Source organism: Drosophila innubila, chromosome X (assembly GCF_004354385.1).
Source record: "Drosophila innubila isolate TH190305 chromosome X, UK_Dinn_1.0, whole genome shotgun sequence".
NCBI classification, from domain to species: Eukaryota; Metazoa; Arthropoda; class Insecta; order Diptera; family Drosophilidae; genus Drosophila; species Drosophila innubila.
This window is the reverse complement of record NC_047626.1, coordinates 37,853,592-37,878,831: the sequence shown is the minus strand read 5'-3', so window position 1 is coordinate 37,878,831 and position 25,240 is coordinate 37,853,592. Positions and strand designations below refer to the sequence as shown.

At 35.9% G+C, this 25,240-nt stretch overlaps 1 protein-coding gene and 1 long non-coding RNA gene across 2 annotated transcripts in view; both read right to left on the bottom strand.

Moving 5' to 3' along the window:
- Positions 1-25,240, bottom strand: part of LOC117794181 (b(0,+)-type amino acid transporter 1) — a 90,888-nt gene that overhangs the window by 32,681 nt on the left and 32,967 nt on the right. The window lies entirely within an intron of this gene.
- LOC117794187 lies at positions 3,173-24,397 on the bottom strand. Its single transcript, XR_004618380.1, has 4 exons — positions 24,381-24,397; positions 23,453-23,463; positions 16,990-16,992; positions 3,173-3,227 (listed from the first exon to the last, which is right to left on the bottom strand). It is a non-coding gene; the product is annotated as an uncharacterized LOC117794187 (long non-coding RNA).

Genomic DNA, 25,240 nt, shown 5'->3' with positions numbered 1-25,240 from the left:
CGTACGGTTAAAGGGTGCCACGCTCTGTCATCATTTGTCTCGGAAGCAGTGAATGAAGAACAACACCTGGGTCTGTACAGCACCATTGCATTTGACGACCATGAAGAACGGAATTTTTTCGATGTGAGTACGTAGCTTTAAGTCAGCAGGCGAAAACACACACACTGTCAAAACACAAACAGCTGTTTGTCGTTTTCAAAAAAGTATCAGTATTAGGTATCACACTATTTGTATGATAAATTTTTTGTGATACCGATACCAAAATTTGGTATTTTCGATTGTCGGAAATTTCCTGCTGAATGCAAAAAGTTGTGATCACTTATCATGATTGGTGATCAAAATTACGTGCTGAATGCCCCCAATGTTATGTAAATTTAAATATGAGGATGGGGTATAGTATACAAGGCATAGTATGTGTTCAACTTGGTGAATGTCAGCATGTTCCCCGTGGAGTTGCTAATGCAACGAAAACAATTCGTTGTTCATTCGTCAGCTGTTGGCGGTCGAACAGCTACACAATTTTAGTCCAGGAGCGACCCTGCAATCTTGGAAGATGGAAACTTTCTTTTACTCTATCTCTCTCCCTCTCTCTTCCGTTTAGAGCCGCGATCAAGACGATGCACAGTGGGCGATTTTGCCGATTTAGCGTAACGAATCGAATAACTCTAAAACCAAATTTTTTTTCCAATTTATTTTTTATATGCAGTTTGTCCCAAAAGCCCGCAAAAAACAATAATATTTACTTACATTTTTTTTTATTAAAAAAAAAAAAAATTTTAATTTATAACTCAAGTTTAATTTCGAATTTTCGGATTATCAGAAAACTCTTACAGAAAATTTTGTACCCAAGTTTCAGTGTTTTTTTTTTCACAGAAGCATGATTACTGAAATGATCAATAGTTTTAACAGATGCAGACTGCTGCAGCTAATTTGGTAAATTTACACAGAAATCGATCCACATTTTCAGATAAACTCAAATTTATTGTAGTCTACGTCGGACTCACTTAGTTTTACTCTACCACAGTTAAGACTTGTTCACAAAAAGGGTGTTACAAAGGTTGCTATTTTAAAACACAAATTAATAACACTTGGCAACAAATTTGGACTTTTTTCTTCTGAGTTGAGCCAATCCCACTTTTTTTGGATAGATATAGGGCCCCAAACGACAAAAAACATTTTTTTTCTATGGAAGAGTTTTTTTTAGAATTTTTTAAAATTTGGCTTTTTTTTCTAGCCGTTTTTCAGAGGTGCGCCCACTTTTGTCATCATTACTCGAGAAAGCCAAGCCCGATTTTCCAAAGCTTTATTTTTGCTGAAAGCATATATATCTGTCATATATCTGTAATTTATCCATACACAGTCTTACATTTAAGCCAGTAGTTTAAGAGCTATTAATTTTTGAATTAAGAAAAATTAGTTTTTTTTAAAGCTTTTTTTTTTTAGCTTTTTTACTTTAAAATTAAGGGAAAACTCGATAAATTAATTGAGAGTCGATACGATTCATTAAAATCCATGGAGAAACGCCGATTTAATAAAGTTTTATATCTATGCATGTTTTTCTTGATTTTTATGACTTCCTTGTTGTGTTTTTTGAGATATCCTTACCAAGTTCACAGAATTTGAATATGTTATTGTCTTACACATTATGAGCAAAGTTGGTTTAAGTCGGTCGACTATATCATATAGTTGCCGTAGGTGCGTTCGGTCGAAAATCCAGTTTTAGTATGAAAAACTTTTTTATTTTTTTATGATATTTTAGCTAAACTGACAGAATATGTATTTAAGATGGTCATTTAAACTATTTAATTTGTTTCTATATATATTGCTATATTAACTATCCATCGTCAAGTATGTTTACCGTTAAAATCTATAGAAAGTCGGAAAGCCCGTAAAAATGTTAAGGGCAATTAAACACACCCAATCCATGAGTTTGATTGAGATATCTCCAAAAATAAAAAAGGTTGCTTATACTAAAACTTGATTTTGTACTGATCCGTCCTATGACAGCTATATATTATAGTCGACCGATTTAAGCGATCTTCTGCCAGGATGGACAAATCCAAGTTAAATGAATATACTATCAGTTTGATTAAGATATCTCAAGAAACAAAAAACCATTTCATACTAAGACTAAATTTTCAATTGAGCGTCTCTATTGCAGCTATATTATATAGCTTACCGATTTTAACAAAATTTGGTCAGGATGTATAATACCAGCCCTGATGCATATTCTATCAATTTGGTTCTGATATCTCAACAAACAAAAAACTTTTTCATACTAAAAATACATTTTCGATGTTACGGCAGCCAATGGCAGCTATATGATATAGTTAATCGATTTTGACCAAATTTGGTCAGGATGTATAATACCAACCCAGATTCATATTTTTTAGTTTTGTTCTGATATCTCAACAATCAAAAAACTTTTTCATACTAAAACTTCATTTTCGATATACCGTTCCTATGGCAGCTATATGATACAGTGGTCCGCTCCAAAAATAAAAACAAACTCTATCTGCCTATGGGTGGTATGCCACGCCCCCTTCTGCCTGTTACCAAACACATTATACCCTTTTTTGCCCGTTTTCAATGAGCTCTGGGTATAAAAACATCAAATCTTATGTGTGTGTCAATTTGTGCATATATATTTGTTTTTCTTTATTTTTTTCTTTCTCTCTACTTGACCTGCCGCTGAGTACATTGTTTTTGTTTGGGTATTTAACATTCTGTTAACTTGCTCTCTCGCTCTCAGTATGCTTAGTTGCGCTCTCACTTAACAACGTCTCAAGCATTGCAAGCGCATTGTTTTTGTTTGTGCGTTTATCCTGATAGAATATGCATTAATGTTGGTTTTGTACATTCTGACCAGATTTGGCTCAAATCGGTTCCATATATCATATAGCTTCCATAGGAACAATTGGTCGAAAACAACTTTTATAAAAGAGTACCTGGGCTCGGGGTATCCTACTGTCGAGCGTGCTCGACTGTAGCCGCACCTCACCGCGAGCGAAGCGAGCCGGGGGTAGGCGAGCGAAGCGAGCAGGGAGCCGCGCCCCCTTGTTAATTAAATAAAACACTGCAAAAAAATAAAAAATATAAAGATAAAACACCAATCAAATGGGTAACACAATCACTCACATATATATGTTCATGCAAATCTGTACTTTAACTTTGTCGCGATGTTAGTCGCAACGTCAGAACTAGTATGTAAGCACGCTTGCCAATCCCTATCTATTTTGAGCATACAGGTTTACATATTAGTATATTATTTCTGAGCGCCAGGATTGAGACCCATGTGGTAATTTTACATTGTAGTGACCCTTTCAAGTGGTTTGTGTCCCAAATCTGTCACGCATCCCGAGCGCTGTTCAAACCGTATGTTCATTTATGAACATTTTGCGGGGGGCCTTTATTAGTAGTTTTTGTTGGTAACCCGAAATCTATATTAATTTTTTGCTTATCTGTTATACATTTTCTTATTACATATATTATACCTATAACTATAATTCCAATTATTATCAGTTTTAAAGATGTGTGTCCAGGTACATTGTGAAATTCTATGTTTCTTAGCTTAAATTTATCGTGTTTTTGTTCTTCTATTAATATCTTAATTTTTATCAATTTCTTCTGTGTTGTTTATCAACTTATTTGCTAGTGGTCTTATTTTAGTTAGTGGGATGTTATTTGCAAATTTAATTAAAGGTGCTGCTAAATATTATACGTCATCCTCTGTTGTAATTTCTTGAGATGCGGTTAGCAGATGTTTTTCTTGGCGGTCTGTACATCCTTCTTCTAGTCGCAAAATGCCTTGTCCTGCGATGTGTTTCACTTTAATGTGCTGAGTTCCACAGGTCCATTCCAGAACTGGCTCAGTGAAAATTTTAAATAGCCATGTGTTTCGGGGTTGAAATTGTTTCCACTATCTTCCGTTGTAATTTGTTGGAATTCACAATCAGGATCCAGTCTTTGCTTTAAAGTTGATACTTCGCATGAGTTATCGGTTGCGCTCTTCCAGGGCCAATTTCCCTTGCATAATAGATGTTTATTGGATTGCAGGTTACATGACGTTAACTGGGTTTCTGATATCAACGTGTAGATATCCTGGCTGAAGCTATAAACTAGATATTCAGCCTTTATTTGAACTATGTCTGTTCTTTTGTGTTTGACGATTGGAATCGGGACTAGTCGGTAGACAGTTGCAGATTCCTGGTAGAATAACGGAATCTCGGCATGTGTTACTAGTCGATTATCCATTATCACGGCTTGAGCGTCCATTAAGTTATATATTTTCTTCAGCTCTGTACCTGTCGATGCTACTGGAAGTCTTTATTTGGCTGGTAGCCTTTCTTTGATGACATTGATTTCCTTTTTCAGTTGGGACGGTTTAAGTAGCTGCGGATTGATTCTCCCATGATTCAGGTCGATAAATAAGTTTGTGATTGCTGATTGTATATTTTCGCAGTTTTCTATTAGTTGAATTATTTGTGACAACATGATTTGGTATGATAATGTTATTTGGTTTATATATATTTTTTCGGCTATATCGTTGCGAAGTCTTTGAATCTCGTTATCCATTGCAGTGAACTGCTTGTTGACGTCGTACACTGGGGCAGGCGGCCGATATGCGTGGCAAAAATCATTTTTTTGACGAAAGCGTTTGTAAAAAGTAATAAAGGCATTCGATAGAGAAATCTCCAGAGATTACAAATCCAAAAGATTTTAGAAATCAGGTAAAAATTGTGGGCGTGACAGCCTCTCAAAGTTGACCCTTATTTCAGTGCGCGCACAAATGTGGATTTTTTCCTAAAAATGCAAACTTTAAAACTGATTTGATGACAAGTTATATGACCGATCTTTATGTTTTTGGTTTCATCTGAAAAGTACATTCATTTTTAATTAAATGCCGTAGAATTTTGTTTCTTCACTTGTTGACCTTTCATTCCAGCGATGTTTAAAAAAAGCACTAAAATTAGGCAATTTTTTGACTTTGATGGAATAGAAAAAAAATTGGACTCCGAAGGACTCGATCCCACTACCACAAGAGTCTTCGTTAATCAATTCTCTAACGAAATAACCCCGGTCTTTCATGCGTCCAGCTGCGTCTGGGAGAGTTATAGGACGAAAACTGATGCAACCTCGCAAAAAAATGGTGATAGAAGAGGAAGAGCGCAGTACAATTACATACGTTTTCGGTATGCCTGTCTGTTAATGAATAAGATGCACAAAATATAGATGCGAATATAATGAATTAGCATTATTGTAACTTGTACCTGTCTTAAAATTGTTTAGAGCCGTTATTGCGCAAATTATGTTTGGGAAATTTTGAGCAGGTATGTATTGCAGGTAAAACCAATAGTGGAGGAAATTTATACGAACTTTTATCCGTTCTGATGCAATATGAATGGAAATCACTGCCTATTCTTTTTCAATAGGGTTTTAGTTTTTACCTAGTCAAAAAGGAAATACCTATTTAATGATTCAAAGGCAATATTGGGTAAACTAGGTGTTGTTTTTTACCTTATTAAAAAGGAAGTATGTACCTGTTTAATGAAATGTTTTACCTAATTTAAAAAAAAAACTATTTAATGAAATGCAGTCAATGCTGTTAGACAGTTCATTTTTGACATCATAAGAGCCATTACCTATCTGGAGCTGCTTTTTTCTTGAACAGTATTTTTAAATATAATTCAGAAAATTTTCGTCAGTACTATAAGTGAAGTGTAATCATGGCTTTAAATAATTCAAAATGTTTCGAGATATTCATTGCAAAAAAAAAAACAAACCTGAATTCCAAATGGCTATACTGAATGATTTGAAGGTACCCTTAGAAGATGTCAGCTGAGTTAATAGTCAAAATTACCAACATTTATCGGGACTTGGACAAAAAATGGCAAAAATGCCAAGGATCAACAGAAAAGTTTCAGAGAATCTTTTTGGACTGGCTTGAGGTGGCAGGAGAAGAAACGGGCCCATCTACTAGCCAAGGCAGAGGAAGACCGAGGAAACCTTTGGAAGACTGCTCGACGTACACAAGGAAACGCAAGCTAGACAATGCTACAGAAGCAATATCCACGGAACATTTGGCAGATGCGCTATCCTCAAAATATGTGAAAGTACAGGAAAGGACAAAAGCGGATATTACAAAAGCAGTGAAGATCGCAAGTCCATTACGGCTGAACAGAATAAAGGAAAGCATTCCAACGCCACCCAATTCTGCGGCAACAAGCTATACAGTTGACGAAGCTTTTGCTTTATTATGGATTTATGGGATTGACTAAGGAAAACTATTACACTTTACGAGGCTCCTTACTTCGACATAATGTCGATGTTCTTCCCGGATATAAAAAAATTGGATTTGCTAAAAAGGAAGCCGTTCCGCCCAATTGGACAATAACCAATGTATCTGTTGAGGTTGGACTTCAGGATTTGATGGATCACACCGCTAGACGCCTAATACAAAGTTTGCCTGAGGAAGAGGTTGAACTGCTTCCCGAACAACTTACATTACTGAGCAAGTGGGGATGTGATGGATAGTCTGGTCAAAGTGCATATAAGCAAATAATACATACAGAAGACGAAACCATTTCTGATGAAAAAATGTTTATGGCATCTCTAGTTCCCTTACGACTAAGAAGTAAAAGCTCTGAGCATTGGAGAAATCCTCGACCATCCTCTGTTCATTACTGCCGTCCAATTTTCTTCAAATATGCTAAAGAAACAAGCGAGCTGACACAATCAACTAGAGACGACATGGATTCACAAATAGATCGACTAATTCCAACTGATATTACAACCAAGAAAACCTTGAAAGTTGATTTTTCGTTTTTTTTCACCATGATTGATGGAAAAGTCTTAAATGATATTGCACATAATAAGTCAACCCTGAGGTGTGCAATTTGTAAAAAGACTCAATCACAATATTCGAAAAAGGGCGATTCAACGAAGGGAAATAATCTGGACGATTCAATGCAGGAAAATAATCTGGACGATTCAACGCAGGATAAGGAATGCTATAAGCATGGAATTTCTCCATTACATTGTAGAATAAAGTGTATGGACTTTATTTTAAGCTTGCGTACACAATTCCACGGCCAGGAGAAAAATATGACGATAAACAAACACAAAAGGAAATCAGAGCTGACCGGAAAAAGATTATTCAAGCCGAGTTTACTAACAGGCTTGGATTAAAGGTGGACTACCCAAAGCACAATTATGGAAACACCAATGATGGGAATACGTCCAGAAGATTTTTCGCCAATGATGAAGTGACCTCTCAAATAACAGGTGTTCACAATGACATTATTAAAAGGTTGTCAGTTATCCTTAATGTCATAAATTCTAAGGAAATGATAAAAAGCTCAAAATATGAAGAGTATGCATCAAAAACAAAGCAACTTTTGATTGAAATGTACCCCAAGAAGTTGCTTACTCCTACCGTTCACAGGATTTTGGATCATGGCGCAGATTTAATTGAGTACCAATGCCTACCGCTTGGAGAGTTGTCCGAAGAAGCACAGGAATGCAAAAACAAGGAATATAAAAAATTTAGGTACACGAATACTTGCAAGATTTCACGTGAGAGACAGAATGAAGACCTTTTTAATATGCTGTCGGCCTCTTCAGATCCACTTGTTTCAACTTTTAGACATGTTAAATCACGAAAGGATTTAGAAGAAAATAATTATAGTCCCGAAATGATAAGTTTATTAGATATTAATCCAAATGTTGATGAATATTTTGAAAAAAATCAGGCATAAAATAAATATATACACAGCTAAGCTCATAGAATATTAAAAAAAAATTTTTTTTTTTTTTTGTTATTAGGTTATTAAAACTATTTAATATGTTAAAAAATATTGTTTAATAATGAAATAAGATTAAAATAAATATACTAAACACCAAAAAATTGGTTTTTTTTTAATTTTACATGTCAAAAATGCACCGAAAATATTTTTCAACTTTGGTCAACAACCCTGAATCGCCCTGTGAGCCAAACACCCTGTGCAAGTACTCATGTTAAAGCTTAAAGAGTTTTCTATCAAATGCTTTTTAAATTTTGGAAATATCTTCACCGGTTCAAAAGATATGATTTTTGCAACGCAAAATGAGGATCTGCCCCACTGTGCGTCGTCCGTAGTTTTCTTTAATATATTTTTTGTCGAGTCTATTATCGACGTTTGTTTTCTGTACATTTTATGAAGATCTTGTTGGTTGTCAAATACATTTTGGATGTTGGATTTTAACATTGTCCGGTTGTCGGCATCCATTGTTCCAAATAGGATGTGATGTATTTATCCAACAAATTCAAAGGGTGCTCGTCTATTTCTTTTTATTTTGTTTTTCAGTTGCGCATATCTAAAGTTCATGGCTTTAGTCATCATGTGGCATGCTCCTTCGAGTTGAACCAAATATGTGCAGTTAATTGCAATTTTCTCGATATAGCCATTTATTCTGTTCAATTCTTATATGTATGGTTCCAGATTGTAATGAATAATCAGGTTCCATTTTGATGAAATTGTGTCCAGTTTTCCTTGAACATCTAGATATATCATTGCGTCCTTGTCGATGGGTGTTACTTGCACTTGCTCCAGCTTTGTTTCCTTAAGGCTGGCGACGTTATTCGTTAAGGTAAGAATAAGTAGACAGCTAAATATAGTAGCTTATGAACTTGATTGGTTTTTGAAGTCTATTTTATTATTTTTTCTATTTTATTGCAATGGAAAAATCTGTCCTTTTATTCCTGGGCGACATTCTTCAATTTGTATGAGTGGCCATTTTGTAGGCACTGTGATCAGGTATCTGTTTTTCCATTTTGGCCAAAAGTTTATTATTATTTTTGATATTATTTTCTAAAGTTCTGTTAATGAAACTTTCTGATCCTGCTTACTCTTGAAAGTCGTTAACGCTGGTCTTCCGATTACCAAGTGTCTTGAAGTCAGAAAGTCATTAGATTCATCGGTGTAGTTCCTTGGATATAATAGGCGCAGTGTGCTTTCATCAGTTATTCTTTTTAATTGATGCTTTACAGGTTTTAGTTCAGCTTCCCAATTTATTCCTTATTGCGGAAAAAACTCCGATTTCTAAATATTAATGGTAACTTTGAACGAATAATTATATCGTCTTTATATTCTTTCATATGATTGTTGACGGGACATTCTTTCTTATTTTCGCTATAAGGACGTGTAAGATTATTGTCTCTTCTCTTTATCTTCAACCACCGGTATCTTTAGTATGAGTCTGATATTTGGATCATTTTTTGTTGGGTCTTTAAGGATATTCATGCAGCTCTCATCTTCGGAGGAAGTTTTTGTTTGTGAAACTTCTCAAATATTCAAAAATTTCTCTGCATTGACTGCTGGTTGTAATTTTTTAGTTACGGGTATCTTCCCTGCTCCAGATAGGATCCATCCAAATTTTGTGCGTTGTCCTATAACCTTGTCCTCATGTTTTAGACCATTTGTAAGAATTTCCGCAAAAATATCCCCTCCAATTAGAATATCAATCTGACTTCGCGTATTGAATGTGGCATCTGCCAGAACTTAATTTGTCCAAGGCTTTTTATTGTATTCAATAGATTGTGGAGGCTGAGGACTTTTGTTAATACCACTGCGTCGGCTTTAAATTTGTCGTTGCTTGGAAACCTTGGACGAATTCTCAATTTCACGATCGCTTATATACTCCAACTTGATTTTCTCCAAGTCCATATATTTCTGTCAGCCTTTTTTGTTTCGTTAACTTAAATTTTTGCGCTGCTTCCTCCTGCTAACTGTGATTTGCGATCCTTTGTCCAATAGTGCCCGAAGGATGATCCATTCTCCTGTGTTTGACTGTACTTCAATTTGAGCTGTGGCCAGTAGTGTAGTTTTTGCTGATCTAGTCGTCATTGTCGTTTTAGCTTTATCTACAAAATGCAGTAATTCGTGATGGTTTCATTGCATTTCTCACGAGTCTCTTGGCACGGCTGATAAATTGAGAATTTGTGGTTTAAGCATCTGAAACATATACGTTCAGATTGGACGAAATCCTTCCTTTCTACTGGAATTTAGTATGTTGTGACCTGGTATTTAACAATACTTGCATGCATTGTCTACCGTCATACTCATAATCTTTGGGATTTCTTTGTAGCTCCTTGGTCTTGACGCCTAGATTGTTTGTAAATGTCTTTCCATGAATTGTATTACATCCTCTAGCGTCTGAATTTCCTTTGTCTTATTAGAGGAAATTTCATACTGCTGCAGACCCTGCCGATCAAATTATCTGATAAGAATGCTAGCAATGAATGGCTCTGCTTCCTTGACTGGGATTCCCATTCCTTTTATTGCGTGCAGACTCCTGTTTGTTGTATCTAGCATGTTCTGAACACTCTTGTCAGATTCACTGTTCATGTGGTAGGTCTAAAGTTAGGTTCCAGTGGCTTGAAAATTGTTTTTTTTTTAATTTTCGTATCTATTCTTTAGGATACTTAACGCTGTGTCGTAGTTTTTTGTGCTGATGTGTAAGTGCCTTATTAGTTGCGCCACTTCTCCTCTTACCAGTTCTTTTAGTCGTATGAATTTTAAATTTTATATCTTACTCGCCATTCGTGTCTACCATTTGAATAAAGGTATCCGAAAAGCTTGACCATTCCGTAATATCTCCAAAAAAACGCTGGTATTTAGACGGGTTTCAGCTTAATTCTTTGTTCTGACGGCTTGTTCTCTGTGAGCCATCGTATGTTTTCTCTTTTTTCTTTGTTTAGATCTTCATAGTGATTCCGTATCGAATAAGTTGCTTGGCCATGTTTTCTCAATTCCTTAAATAGCTCTGTCAGTCTATTGAAATCTTCTTTGATTTCGTCAAAATCATTTTGGTGCTGTTTATGGTTTTGTCCAGCACGATACATCGTTCTTTGTAAGGTGCGCGCTGCTCGGTGAAATTCTTCTGCTCGTATTTCATTTTCTTCTATGTCGTTTATCATTATCTCATTCAGTGATTGCTTAATTGTTTTTTTATTCAACTCATTCATTATCCTATTTTTGATAACTTGAGTTTTTTCGTATGCTTCTTCTTCGAAGTATTCGCCAGCTAAAAGCGCTTCATGTGCTTTTAAAATTTGATGTTGTGTTTTGAACAGCTCCCACTGTTCTTGAACCTTTGTCGCCCAATTACGACTAGGCTGCTCGTCTTTGTCCAATTCCGCTTCCCAGCGTTTTAGCTGAGCGTATATTGCAGACTGACTTGCCCCTAATGCGTTCAGCTGTTTCCGTGTATAAACCATTATCATTAATTTTCTTTTGAAAAAACCAAACCCGAAATAATATTTTTGACTTTGAAATTTCTTGAGCTGTCGAGCAAGATTTTCTTTTGCTTCTCCAGTGGTAATTGCAATTAATGTATGCAATTCCTTACATCCTTTATTCCTTTCGATCCTTTTCCCGGCTCGTTACGTCTTCTTCCTCGGCTGCTTTTGTGCTTCTGACCTCTTTTCACGCCATAGATTGTAGTCTTCTATCGTCAAGGGTAATGGGCCGGCATTTTCTTTTGCAGCGTCCCTTAAAAACTCTTTCCGTATCTGGATTGAGTCTTCTAATTTCTTGATTTGGCGTGCCTTGTAATCGGCAATACTTAAGCGTCTTGAAGTATTTTCAATCACCTGTCGCTGAGTTTTCTTGAGTAGTTCTTAAAATTTTATTTTTTTTTGTTCTTTTAGCGCCCAGATGTTTTCAGCTACAATGCCCAGATCTGGTTGCTGCTTGTTCTAGTAAATGCTTATAACCACTTTTTACCGCTTGCTCGTGTTCTCTGTGGTTATGCCAAACCGAACTCAGAGGTGGAGCTTCAGATTTTTGTTGCAGGATTCCCACGTCGCCTTCTTTAGCGATCGTTGCCAGGTTCCCGCGCCGCGGTTTTTTCCGCTGCTGTAGTTCACAATTTTCCACTTTTCCAGCGTTTGCTCTTGTTCTCTGCGATTACGCCGAACCGTATTCAGAGTTGGAGCCGAAGATTTTCGGGACAGGATTCCGACGATGCCTTCTTTAGCAATCGCTGCCAGGTTTCCGCGCCGCTAACGCCGCCGCCTTTTTTCAGCTCTGATTCCCACGACGCTCTTTTCCTGCGTCGCTCAGTGCTAATTCCTTCGCAGATCTGTCTTCTGCACTGCTTCTTGTTGCTCTGCTGCCTTTCGTCCAGTCCCACGCTGCAGTCGCACGTAGTTCGCTGGAGAATTATGTTTTTTTTTTTTTTTCCTAGCTGCACCACGATGCACGACAGGTGCTATCTAAGGACTTTTTTTTCCGTGATACCAATTAAAGTATCAACTGGAAGTGGCAGTCACTAAGCAAAATTGGTCGAAGGACCATATGCATGCAAATCTGTACTTGAACTTTGTCGCGATGTTAGTCGCAACGTCAGATCGAGTATGTAAGCACGCTTGCCAATCCCTAGGTAAAAACACTCACGCGTTTGTTTAAGAACTGTCTCGTTTATTGGGTTTGTATGAGGTTTTATAGGATATCTTATGTACTAATTAGACAGAGCTCAATACAGTGTTGATAATATTCTTGGCTTACTTCTACTCATCGAATCAATGTGATCTTATGTATTATTAGAATATAGTTGACATGATGTTAGAGTATATTTGACTATTTTCTACTTATTGTTCTATGTTATCTATTATTTAGAGTGAGTTAACCATAGGGTTAACGTGTACTTGGCTCCTTTTTACTTATTGTATAGATTAGCGATGTAATATATTTGACTCCTTTCTTTGCATTCTTGTATTTCATAATCTTACGTTGGTTTTTCGTGTAGAGATAAAGCTGACATTTTTTTGTTAAATCTGGCAACTCTAATTTCATTTATGTTCAGTTTGACTTGCTATTTTATCATGAACAGGTTAACAAAAGAACAACGCAAGCTCCGTCCATTTCATGGTCGACGTAATCGTCCATCAGAGCAATTAATTCGGTTAACCATGGATCGTTTTCGCCCTACGTTTTTTCTATGTGATAATACGCATCCGCAGGGACTATGAACAGTGCGCACGTTGCGCGTTGAGCAAAAAGGGTGAGCTTCTTTGTACATAAAAATTACTTTTTGCGCAGTGCCGAATGCCAATTTTCGCTATTTTTTTTTTAATTTGTATTTTTATTTAAAATTTTTAGATTAAACTGAATTTTGTTCGTCACAAAATTGGATATCAGAAATTTTGGGGATAGAAATTGCTTTCGTCACTAGACTTTTATCTCATGTAGAGGTTTATTTTAGGGGATATCACAAATTTTTGCAATTGCTTTTGACATTGTAACTTTATCATTAATGTAGGCAATTAGTTAAGTATATAAATTTAGTTGTTGAGCGTATTTCATATTTAAAAATTTTTTTCATTAATTATAAAGAAAAACTAGGAGGCTCCGCCCCCTGTTCGCTTTGCTCGCGTTGCTACAGCCGAACATACTCTACTGTCGGAGACCCCGTACTTACTATGAAAAAAAAAGTTTTTTATACTAAGAATTGGATTTTGCCCGATCGGTCCTATGACAGCTATATGATATAGTGGTTCGATTAGAACCAACTTTGGTCAGGATATAAAAGTCTAACTTAAATGCATATTCTATTAGTTTGGCTACGATATCTCGCAAAACAAAAAAGTTTTTCATACTAAGACTTAATATTGGACCGATCGGTCCTATGACTGCTATATGATATAGTGGTCCGATAAGAACTAACTTCGGTCAGGATTTTTAAAACTAACCTAAATGCATATGCTATCAATTTGGTTAAAATATCTCACTAAACAAAAAAGTTTTTCTTACTAAAACCTTGATTTTGACCCGATCGGTCCTATGACAGCTATATGATATAGTGGTCCGATTTGAACCAACTTTGATCAGGATATATAAAACCAAGTGAAATGCATATTGTATCAGTTTGGTTGAGATATCTCATAAAACCAAATAGTTTTTCCTACTAAAACGTGATTTTCGACCGATGGAAAAATGTATTTATTCACTTAACAGGTAATATCTTCCAAGCCCATCAACCAAAATTTATGTTTCATATACCAAAAAACGCGAAATTGTATGTATTACACCATAACCGTTAGAGCCGTTTTGTCAGAAATCGCCAAAATGTAAGCTTAAAAACATTATATCACATGTAAAATGTTACCTGATGTTACCTGATTTTGGCGGGATTTTGTGTTTTCTCGCTAAACTGGCGGTTTTTTCAAAAAGTCGTAGAACATTAATTTCTAGATTTTTGAAATGGAATAGATCCCCATCATTACATCTAAGCTTTTTTAGCACTTTGATTCTAACAGAAAAACAAACTGACTTTTCACTTAATTTTGAAAAGTCCACTAAAATTTTCAAATTTATTTATCTTTTGAACCAGTTATCGGATTTGGGTCATCGAGGTATCAATCGACGCGTATTTTTAAGTTGAATTTTAAAAAACTAAAAAAAGCCCCAACAGCCCCATTAGCTGCAATCATTCAAATTTTTTCCCTCCCACTTACACCCTCGTATCTCATGACCCAGGTTGGTTAGAACAAGTTTTAGCATGCCATTCTGTAAGTTAGGACTAAACCTTTTGCTCGGTATATAACTCGATCTGGTCGGACAGTCGTAGCAACTTTTCCAACTTAGCTGTATATATTGTTAGTCGCCTTTCGCACCCTTCGTGCCGCTTTCGTCACTAACGCGAACTGCCGTCCGCAGTGATAATGGTCCTATTTGAACCAACTTTAGACAGGCTACGATATCTCATTAAACAAAAAAGTTTTTCATACTAAAACTTGATTTTCGACCGATTGTTCCTATTGCCGCTATATTCAAAAACGAAACAAGTTGATCTGCCTGCAGTATAGAGGAATCTACATACCAAGTTTGGTGTCTCTAGCTCTTATAGTCTCTGAGATCTATGCGCTCATACAGACGGACAGAAAAAAGCGGGAAATGCTTTTTGGTCACAGCTGTGCTTACATACATAATATATGTTGACTTTGAAAGCTTTCTGCTGATCAAAAATATCGATAAGAAATATAAAGATAACATGTTTATGCTAATAAATCAAATTTTGATAGATTTCCATGATCGAAAATTTCGTTTCGTTACGCTAGATCGAAAAAATCGCCCACTGTGCGGTGTTGTGACAAGTAAAATCTTTATAAATAAAGGACATCCGAAATTAAAACATTGTGCTTTGTGTTTTTTGGGTTTCTGTCCAGCGGCAACTCTACCACACCAATATTTAAGTCCGCTCGACCAACCACCTCTTACGAAATAAAGCCGTTACTTTTGTAACAAAATCATTCAATGAAAGATGCAAAAGGAGCCTCGGAACGGATTTGAACTAACGTTGACGACTATGGGAAACGGAAAAAAGACAATGATTTGAGAGAATGCACTTCGAATGAACGCACATTGTACGGTTCACTCGGTGCTGCTCAACAACTAGCGGAGACCCCCAATGTATTTAAGGCTGACATGATTGTTATCCAGGAAACGCGATGGAATGGACAGGACTTCAGTAGAAAAATTCAACAGTGACATTTAGCCTCATGTGCGCAAGTTACCATGCTGGTTCCCTCTGGCACCCCACCCCCTAAGCCAACAAGAGTGCAATGTCTTTAAATATATTGTGCTACATTGTGGAACTAGCCGACTCAGCAATTTTTCAACGCAGACGGACTAGAGGATGTCAATGCGAAACTCGAGACACCCACGACTACGGAATGCGGCGTCAGCATTATTCCAGCAACATGTAGATCGCAACATTCATATTTTCTCTTAGAATTTAAGTATATCTAAAACCAAAAGCATTGTAAAAATCAGTGGGAAATCAACCCCGAACAAGACAGCAATTCTATTTTACACAAGTCTTTATCAAATTTCACTGGGACGTTGGGAACTGTACATCATCCTATACTTAATATTCACTGAAAGGTTGGGAACCAGAGTTCATACCATAACTGGCGCAGCCGGCCCTTTTGGCTGAATAAGAATTCAAAGGACCAGAAGGACGAACCTTAAGGATACAGCGATGTACATAATAGGATTTAATATCGTTATTGTATTGTAAGTAATAGCAATCGAATGGAGGAAGATGTAAATTGACGAGACAGCATAAATGAGTCGAATTAAATAGACAAAAGTGATTATGTGGAAGTGTGTGTGTGTGAACATATATGTAAATCGAAGTAAAGCGGCTGAAGAAAACTAGATGGACGGAGCTACAGTCGATGATTCTCGATTGTCGGAGACCCCGTCATTATATGAAGAAAGTTAAGACCGCTATAAATTCAAAAATATTTTGCTTACTTGACGCCCTTGCAGAGCGCTGTGTTACATTTTCGACTACTTGTTTCAATGGCAGCTATATGATATAGTAAGCCGACTTGAACTGGTAAGGATGTATAAAACAAACCTAAAAGCATATTTTATCAGTTTGTTTACGATATCTCATTAAACATTAAGTCTTTCATACTAAGACTTGATATTCGACCGATCGGTCCTATGACAGCCATATGATATAGGGGTCCGATTTGAACCAACTTTGGTCAGGATATATAAAACCAAATAAGATACATATTGTATTAGGTTGGTTACGCTATCTCAAAGAACAAGAAAGTTTTTCATACTTAGACTTGATTTTCGGCCGATCGTTCCTAAGACAGCTATATATAGTGGTCCGATTTGAACCAACTTTGGTAAGGATGTATACGACTAATTTAAACACATATGTTATAAGTTTGGTTATGATATCTTATAAAACAAAAAAGTTTTTCATACTAAGACTTAATTTTCGCCCGATCGGTCCTATGTCAGCTATGTGATATAGTGGTTCGATTATAACCAACTTCGGTAAGGATGTATATGACTAACTTAAATGCACATCTTATAGGTTTGCTTACGATATCTCAAAAAATAAAGAGTTTTTCATACTAAGACTTGATTTTCGACCGATCGCTCCTATGACAGCTATATAATATAGTGGTCCGATTTGAACTTACTTCGGTAAAGATATAAAGGACTAACTTAAATACATATTCTATAAGTTTGGTTATGATATCTCATAAAACAAAAAAGTTTTTCATACTAAAACTTGATTTTCGACCGATTGTTTCTATGGGCGCTATATGATATTGTGGTCCGGTCGAAAAAGAAACAAGCTTGAGCTGCCTGCAATTTAGAGAAATCTACATACCAAGTGTGGTGTCACTAGCTCTTATAGTCTCTGAGATCTAGGTGTTCATACAGACAGACGGACATTGCTATATCGGCTATTGATGCTGATCAAGAATATATATACTTTATAGGGTCTGCCACGCCTTCTTCTGCCTGTTACGCACATATTGCTTAAAACAAACTTAAAAGCCCCCTGTACTTTTTTTTAAGTACGGGGTAGAAAAAAAGATTTTAAACAATATATATGCATGAACCTTACTGCGTCGATGTCGGCAACAGCCTAGTAACTGTATTGCACAGAAACTTTTGGTTGGCTGACGTTATGTCTTGCATTGTGAAAAACAAAACATATCGACTCATAAAATGTTGGGAATTATTCGAACAAAAGTATTGAACATTTTTTCTTGTCCATCCAAGCTTGCAGTCTGAGGAGCAGAGAAAAGATTATGTAAAGAAAAAATAATAATAATAATGAAGTGAAAAGTTATATACGCAGTGCTGTGCTGTAACGTCGATATCGGTCGCAGCTAAGGTTACTGAATGGCACAGAAACTATTGGATTGCCGAAGTTATGTCTCCAATGGTGCAAGACAGAGCGTATCGAGTTACTGAATATTTGCAACAACTGGAACCATTGTATCGCACAGTGTTTCTGGTAAGTTCAAATTAGCAGCCAAGCGAGGAAAGATATATCAAAGTATACATGTTAAAAAAAATAGAGAAAAAGAAAAATGGTGTTCTGTGCCATTGACCGAGGCCATATTCTTGCATTGCGCAAGAAATGCCTAGCCGAGTTCCTGAACGTTTTATCGAAAGCTGTATTGCACAGTAGTTCGAGCCAGATTTAACCATCAGTTTCACTCAACATTGAAGTCTAAAATTAAAATTGAAAATTATAAGAACCATAAACACACACATACACACACACACAGGCACAAAACAGAGATACGTAGCCGATTTATACGATTCCTTGTTCGAGTCCCATACAACACATTGTTATGGTTTGCTATATAATTACACACCAAATAAAAAAAATAAGAGAATTTAAATGATTACACTAATAAATTACAGGCGTAAGCCTCGAATATCACACAGAAGTCACCCGGCAATAAAAAATGAGGAACGACACTGGTTGATTATGAGCAAGTTACACAACACACCTTTATTAATTATACACATAAAAACACACAAACAATTTTAAAATTAAGTACACACACATACACATTTATCAATTTCTATGAGTGGAACACATATTAAAATTAAGTACACAACATACACACCTATTCATTTATAGAACACATAAACATGCCCAATTTAACTACACACATCGAGACATTTATATTAGATAGATTTAACAAGACCTCAGAAAAACTACACAAAAAATTCGATTAATTGCATTCAAAATAGGAACTCAATAATTAAATAACTATAAGTTAAAAAAAAACAAGGGGGCTCCGCCCCCTGCTCGCTTCGCTCGCCTACCCCCGGCTCGCTTCGCTCGCGGTGAGGTGCGGCTACAGTCGAGCACGCTCGACAGTAGGATACCCTGAGCCCATGTACTCTTTTATAAAAGTTGATTGTTGCCCATTTTCAATGGGCTCAGGGTATCAATATATGGGTATATGAACAACTTTCGGTTTTCTGAAGTCACTTATCACTTATCACTGCAGACTACGTTATTAATGCCTCACTGAACTAATACATCACTCGATTACGATTACGACTTGCGATTTACCAATTTATCAATTTCTAATTAATTTTAAATAAGTTTAATATAATAAACTTTAATATAATAAACTTGTTTAAAATTAATTAGAAATTGATAAATTGGTAAATCGCAAGTCGTAATCGTAATCTTGCAATCGATGTAGCGTGTGTCAAGAGTAGCCACAAACTACAACTTTGCTCAGCCTGCAATCTGGCAGCACCCATTTTCCTCTCTCACTCTCCCACTTACGCAACAAATTCAAGCCTGCCAAAGGCTGCTGCAGTGCGCGAAATTTGAAATAAAAGGCAATGTCTAATTTTATGAGATTCTTAAAGCGGAAAATGCTAAGTTTTTTTTTACAACGATAATAAGCAGATACTTATTATATATATGTGTAAGGAATCGAAAATATTAATAATTAAAATTATTATTTTGCAGCTTTCAGTGCTCGGCAAAGATGCAAGAGTAGTGCTGCAAAATGATCGCTATTTCTCTCATGCAATTTCATACATACATAGCTATCAGCTTCTGCTGATTTTGCCATGCAAAATACATATTTATATATTAACACAATTATATTTTAATCAAATTTTATATTTGTATATACATAAATTATACATTAACATTTTCATTACATGATATCGATAATATTTTTGCTTATCGCTTAATTCTTATTTGGTACCAAAAAAAAATTGGTACTAATTCGTTTTGTCTTTGTGCGCGCCTTGCATACAAACGTGAACATGCTGTCTCGCTCGCACGTTTGATTTGCCATGCAAATGTAATTATTGAATTAAATGTAAACTCCGAAATAACTTCTTTATTTATGGGTCAATCGCTTTGAAATTTTCAGGGTCGTTTAATACGCATACTTCTCAACTGATTGTTCAGTTAGGAGTGCTATGTCAAAATTGCGCTTGTAAATCGTTTTGTGCAATTTGTGGGCGAAGGGGCGTGGCACCTAAAATTGGAAACAAACTTGACCTGCGTATGGTATCCAGGAACCTACATAACAAATTTGAAGTCTCTAGGTCATATAGTACTTGAAATCAGCCCAAAAGAAAATTGGTACTATTTCTTACTGTGTTTGTGCGCGCCTTGCATACAAACGTGAACATGCTGTCTCGCTCGCACGTTTGATTTGCCATCCAAATGTAATTATTCAACTAAATCTAAATTCCGAAATAACTTCTTTATTTATGGGTCAATCTCTTTGAAATTTTCAGGGTCGTTTAATACGCATACCTTTCAACTGATTGTTCAGTTAGGGAGTGCTATGTCAAAAATTGCGCCTGTAAATCGTTTTTTTTTCAATTTGTGGGCGAAGGGGGCGTGGCATCAAAAATTGGAAACAAACTTGACCTGCGTATGGTATTCACAAACCTGCATTCCAAATTTGAAGTCTCTAGCACTTACAGTCTCTGAGATCGACGCGTTCAAACAGACGGACAGACAGACGGACAGACGGACAGACGGACAGACAGACGGACAGGGCTAGATCGACTCGGCTGTTGATCCTGATCAAGAATATATATACTTTATGGGGCCTGCCACCCCTCCTTCTGCCTGTTACATACATTCTGCCAAACACATTATACCCTTTTTTGCCCATTTTCAATGGGCTCAGGGTATAAAACATTAAATGTTCAGGACAGATAAGACCAAGAAAAAATTAAGTCTTTTGGGTAGACCGAGAACAAGGCAAAGCACTAGTTTGCCCAATATTCCAGAGGAGATCGAGACAAAGGCTAGTAATACGTTAGCAAAAAGAGCAAACATTAGTACGAGTACAATGAATTCGGACGCCTCAACCTTACCACCGTTGGGACAGGGACTGATGCAGGTACAAGCGGACATAATGGAAACTTTTAAGTTGACGGACGTTATTAAAGCTATGCCCACATATGAGGGTAATGATGAAGGACTACATGATTTCATTAACAATGTTGAAGATATGTTAATGATCATTCGCGGAGCAGACCAGACGCCTATGGGACTGTTAATCCTAAGGGCGATTCGAAAAAAGATTCAGGGTAAGGCGAACGAGGCACTACTTTAGACTGCTACGAGACTTAAGAGCAGATTAATCGAAAAATTTTGGGATAAGATGACAGAACAAATACTCATTCGAGAACTTAACCTACTCGAATACATGAAACTAGCAGATGACAGTTTTTCGAAGAAATTACAAATATTCAAAGGGCGTTATTCGATCAGATTAACATAAAGGAAACAAATGTGGCGGCATTTGAAGCCAAACGAGAATTGCATGCAGCAACCTAATTGGAAGCCTTCGTCACCGGACTTAGGGGTAATCTAGGTAGAGACAGAGACAGAATTAAACCCACGCATTTCAAGAAAATTCTTAGGACAGACCATGTCAAGGACGAGGAGAAAAATGCATTGTTTAATCTGTGTGCGAAGTATTAGGAAATATTTTTCTGTGAAGAAAATCAACTAACATTTACGAACATGGTTAGGTACCCAACAATTAAGGATGGATACCCAATGCCAGTGATAAGCGAGGTGTTCGACAAACTTGGCAGGGCTTAATACTTCACCGCTCTGGACTTAGGCTGCAAACATAGTGCTCGCGGAGACGAAGCTAAAGACGAAGATGAAGACGAATTGGTTGCGTTGCGAGTAAGCCGACAAGTTTGCATAGAGGAAGCCCAATATGCTGCGCTATTTTGGCAGTTACAATAATTTCATCACCTGATGAAGAACCTTTTTTGCAAGATAATATGTTTTTAAAACTAAATTAACTAAATTAATTTGACTCGGATATGATGTGCTGCCAAAAGATGATAAAAAATTTTTGGAATACCATATATTAGAATAAAATCGCTTTTATTTGATTATTTTTTATTAAAAATTAAGCCATTTATAAGTAAACATCATACCAATTTCATCAAAGTTCAATAATGCCTGCTCAAAGATTTTTCAAATGCAAAGCAACTACTAACGAATTCACAGTTTTTCGTCTTCATTTTCGTCATCAGCTTCAGCTTTGTCTCAGTGCGCACTATGTTTGCAGCCTTAGCTAGCGGCAATCACCAAATAGAGATGAGGGCCAAAAACATATGTACCTAAGACACCATTTGCAACAGACAGCGGTCATTTTGAATATATACGAATGCCTTTTGGCCGCACTAATGCACCGGCAACGTTTAAAAGGGCAATGGACTCCGGAAAAATTAAAGACAATTCGGAAATTTCCATTACCAAAGACTCGCAAAGATATAAAATAATTTCTAGGAATGATAGGGTATTACAGGAAATTCATTAAGGACTTTGCTAAAATTGCCAAACCACTAACGAAACAACTTAAAGGTGAGAAAGACATTGAGATAGATGACGAGTTTGTTAAAATGTTCGAATATTGTAAAACTCTTCTATGTAATGATCCTGTATTACAATACCCTGACTTCAATAAATCCTTTATTTTGACAACTGATGCTATCAATGGAGCATTAGGAGCCGTTTTGTTCCCAGAAAATATGAACGCCACCGAGAGTAATTATTCGTCCATTGAAAAGGAAATGCTTGCAAATATATGGGAATAAAGTATTTCAGATCATAATTGTTCGGGAATAAGCTTAAAATAGTCACGGACCACAAATCTAAGCTGAGCCGCTTTTTAAAATAAAAGGTTTTGTTCATAAAAATAATTAATTACATAAATTTTATGGCTTTCTAATAATACGCAATTATTTGAGACATCAAAATGAAATTGAACCAAGGTTCGAACCCAAACCTTGGGCTTAGGGAATATATAAACCAATTTGCAAACCTAACCGATGTCTTGCTCTATGGTTCGAACCGGCGAACCGAACCTTTAACAAGATTTAAGAGGTTTGCAGCCTTGCAGATGAAATTCCAAATTAGCCAGACAGATAATACACAATCAACAGCGATCTTAAGAAAGTTCAGAGAGTAGTAGAAAAACCACGATTTAAAGTCAAAACTATCGCAAGAGCTCTTAAAGACTTCCTTAAACCCAACAAGACATGAGCAGTTTTTGAGACAGACGAACTATTTAACAATATCCAAAAGGCTTATGACACGTATTTTACAAACAGTAAATTATATAAAGTAATAAGATGCACAACATTTTTGATAGATCTTACAGACAATTCAGAACAGGTAAAATAGATAAAAGAATACCACAAAAATAATAATCACAGAGGGATAGAGGAATCTCACCTTCATCTGAAAAGAAAATTTTACTTTCCAAATATGAAAGCAAAAATAACAAGCAATAAATAAATGTCAAACGTGTTAAACTCTTAAATACGATAGGAACCCACAAAAAATTGATTTTCAAATAACAGGGACACCCAAGTTACCACTAGATATCATACATACTGACTTATATACGATTAACGGCAAATCAATAGTTACAGTTATAGATAAGTTCTGAAGATTCGCCGCTGGGTGCACCATCCCAACAAGAGATAGTTTGAACGTGGTTAAGGAGATAAGACGTTTTATAAGTACATATGGCATACCCAAAAAATTCGTATGTGACCAGGGCGCAGAGTATTCGTCAAAGCTCTTTGCGATTTCTGTAGACAGTACAAAAACCTCTTCACGAGGTAAAAGTCTAGTGACGAAAGTCTAGATGCCCCAAAATTTTTGAAATCCAATTTTTTGACGAGCAATAATACAATTTAATATATAAAATATATAAATATTATAGTTTTAATTATAAATAAAAATAGTTTTTTTTTTAATTTTAGCCAAAAATAATCTTTAAAAAAAAGCTAAACAAAAAATACTAATTTTCTTAGTTCCAAATGTATGTCTCTTAAACTGCTGGCTTCAATCTTAATCTTTGTATTATTGAATTGATATATTGAATAGATATATTCATTACCTTTCATAAAAAGTAAAGCTTTTGATCGGTTCTGTCATTCTCGAGAAATTATGACAAATGTGGGCGCACCTCTAAAAAAAGGTACAAAAAAGTCAAATTTTTAAAAAATTATATTTTTAAAAATTAAAAAAAAAATTACACCATAAAATAAAAAATGTTTTTCGTCATTTAGGGCCCCAAATCTATCCAAAAAAGTGGGTTTGGTTCTTGTCATTTTTTGCCTGTTGCCCAGTGTAATAAATATGCAGAAAAATAGAGGGGTCTAACAAAGTTTGTCAAGTTAACCGAAAAAAAATTTTTTTTTTGTATTTATTCTAAATTTTTATCTTTTTTGAATCTTTTTTACATAATCGCCATTAATTTCAATGCATTTCTTAAGCCTATAAATCCACTTGTCAAAACATTCTTAAAATCCAGCTCTTGCAGCTTTTCAAGTTCAACATTAACATTATTTATTATGTCTTTGTTGCTGTTAAAGACTTTTCTCCACAATTTTTTTTTTTAATTTTTGGAAATAACCAGAAATTACATCTGTGGAATATAGTGCTGGACGTATTTCTTCGATGCCAGAGCTCGCAACAAAGTTGGATGTTATTTCAGCAGTGTGGGCTGGCGCCTTAAAAACACTCACGCGTTTGTTTAAGAACTGTCTCGCTTATTGGGTTTGTATGAGGTTTTATAGGATATCTTATGTACTAATTAGACAGAGTTCAATATAGTGTTGACAATATTCTTGGCTTACTTCTACTCATCGAATCAATGTGATCTTATGTGTTATTAGAATATAGTTGACATGATGTTAGAGTATATTTGACTATTTTCTACTTATTGTTCTATGTTATCTATTATTTAGAGTGAGTTAAACATAGGGTTAAAGTGTACTTGGCTCCTTTTTACTTATTGTATAGATTAGCGTTGTAATATATTTGACTCCTTTCTTTGCATTCTTGTATTACATAATCTTACGTACTAGCGTGTATTTCTTATATATTTTGAGCATACAGGTTCACACATTGGTCTATTATTTCTGAGCGCCAGGACTGCGACCCATGTGGTAATTCTACACTGTAGTGACCCTTTTAAGTGGTTTGTGTCTCAAATCTATCACGCATCCCGAGGGCTGTTCAATCCGTATGTTCATTTATGAACAGTTCCTCTTGAGCTTCATACAATGGACTGTTGTTTGGTTTCCGGGTCGCACTTATAAAACCAAGGTTCGTCATTAGTAACGACTTTATTAAAGATGCTAGACTATAAACTTTCAAATTTGTTCAAAATATATTGGGCAAAATGCACTCGAGTATTATTTTGGGCCTCATTGAGAATAAGTGGAGCACACCGCGCAGACTTCTTCGTGTACAGCAGATCTTGAGTCAATATTTGAGATACGGTCGTGGTCATATTAAATGTAACTTAAACTTTTCTTTGTCACGACAGTTTCTTTTTATTTTAATTCTGCATTTGCTATGTGGCGGCCTTAATCGA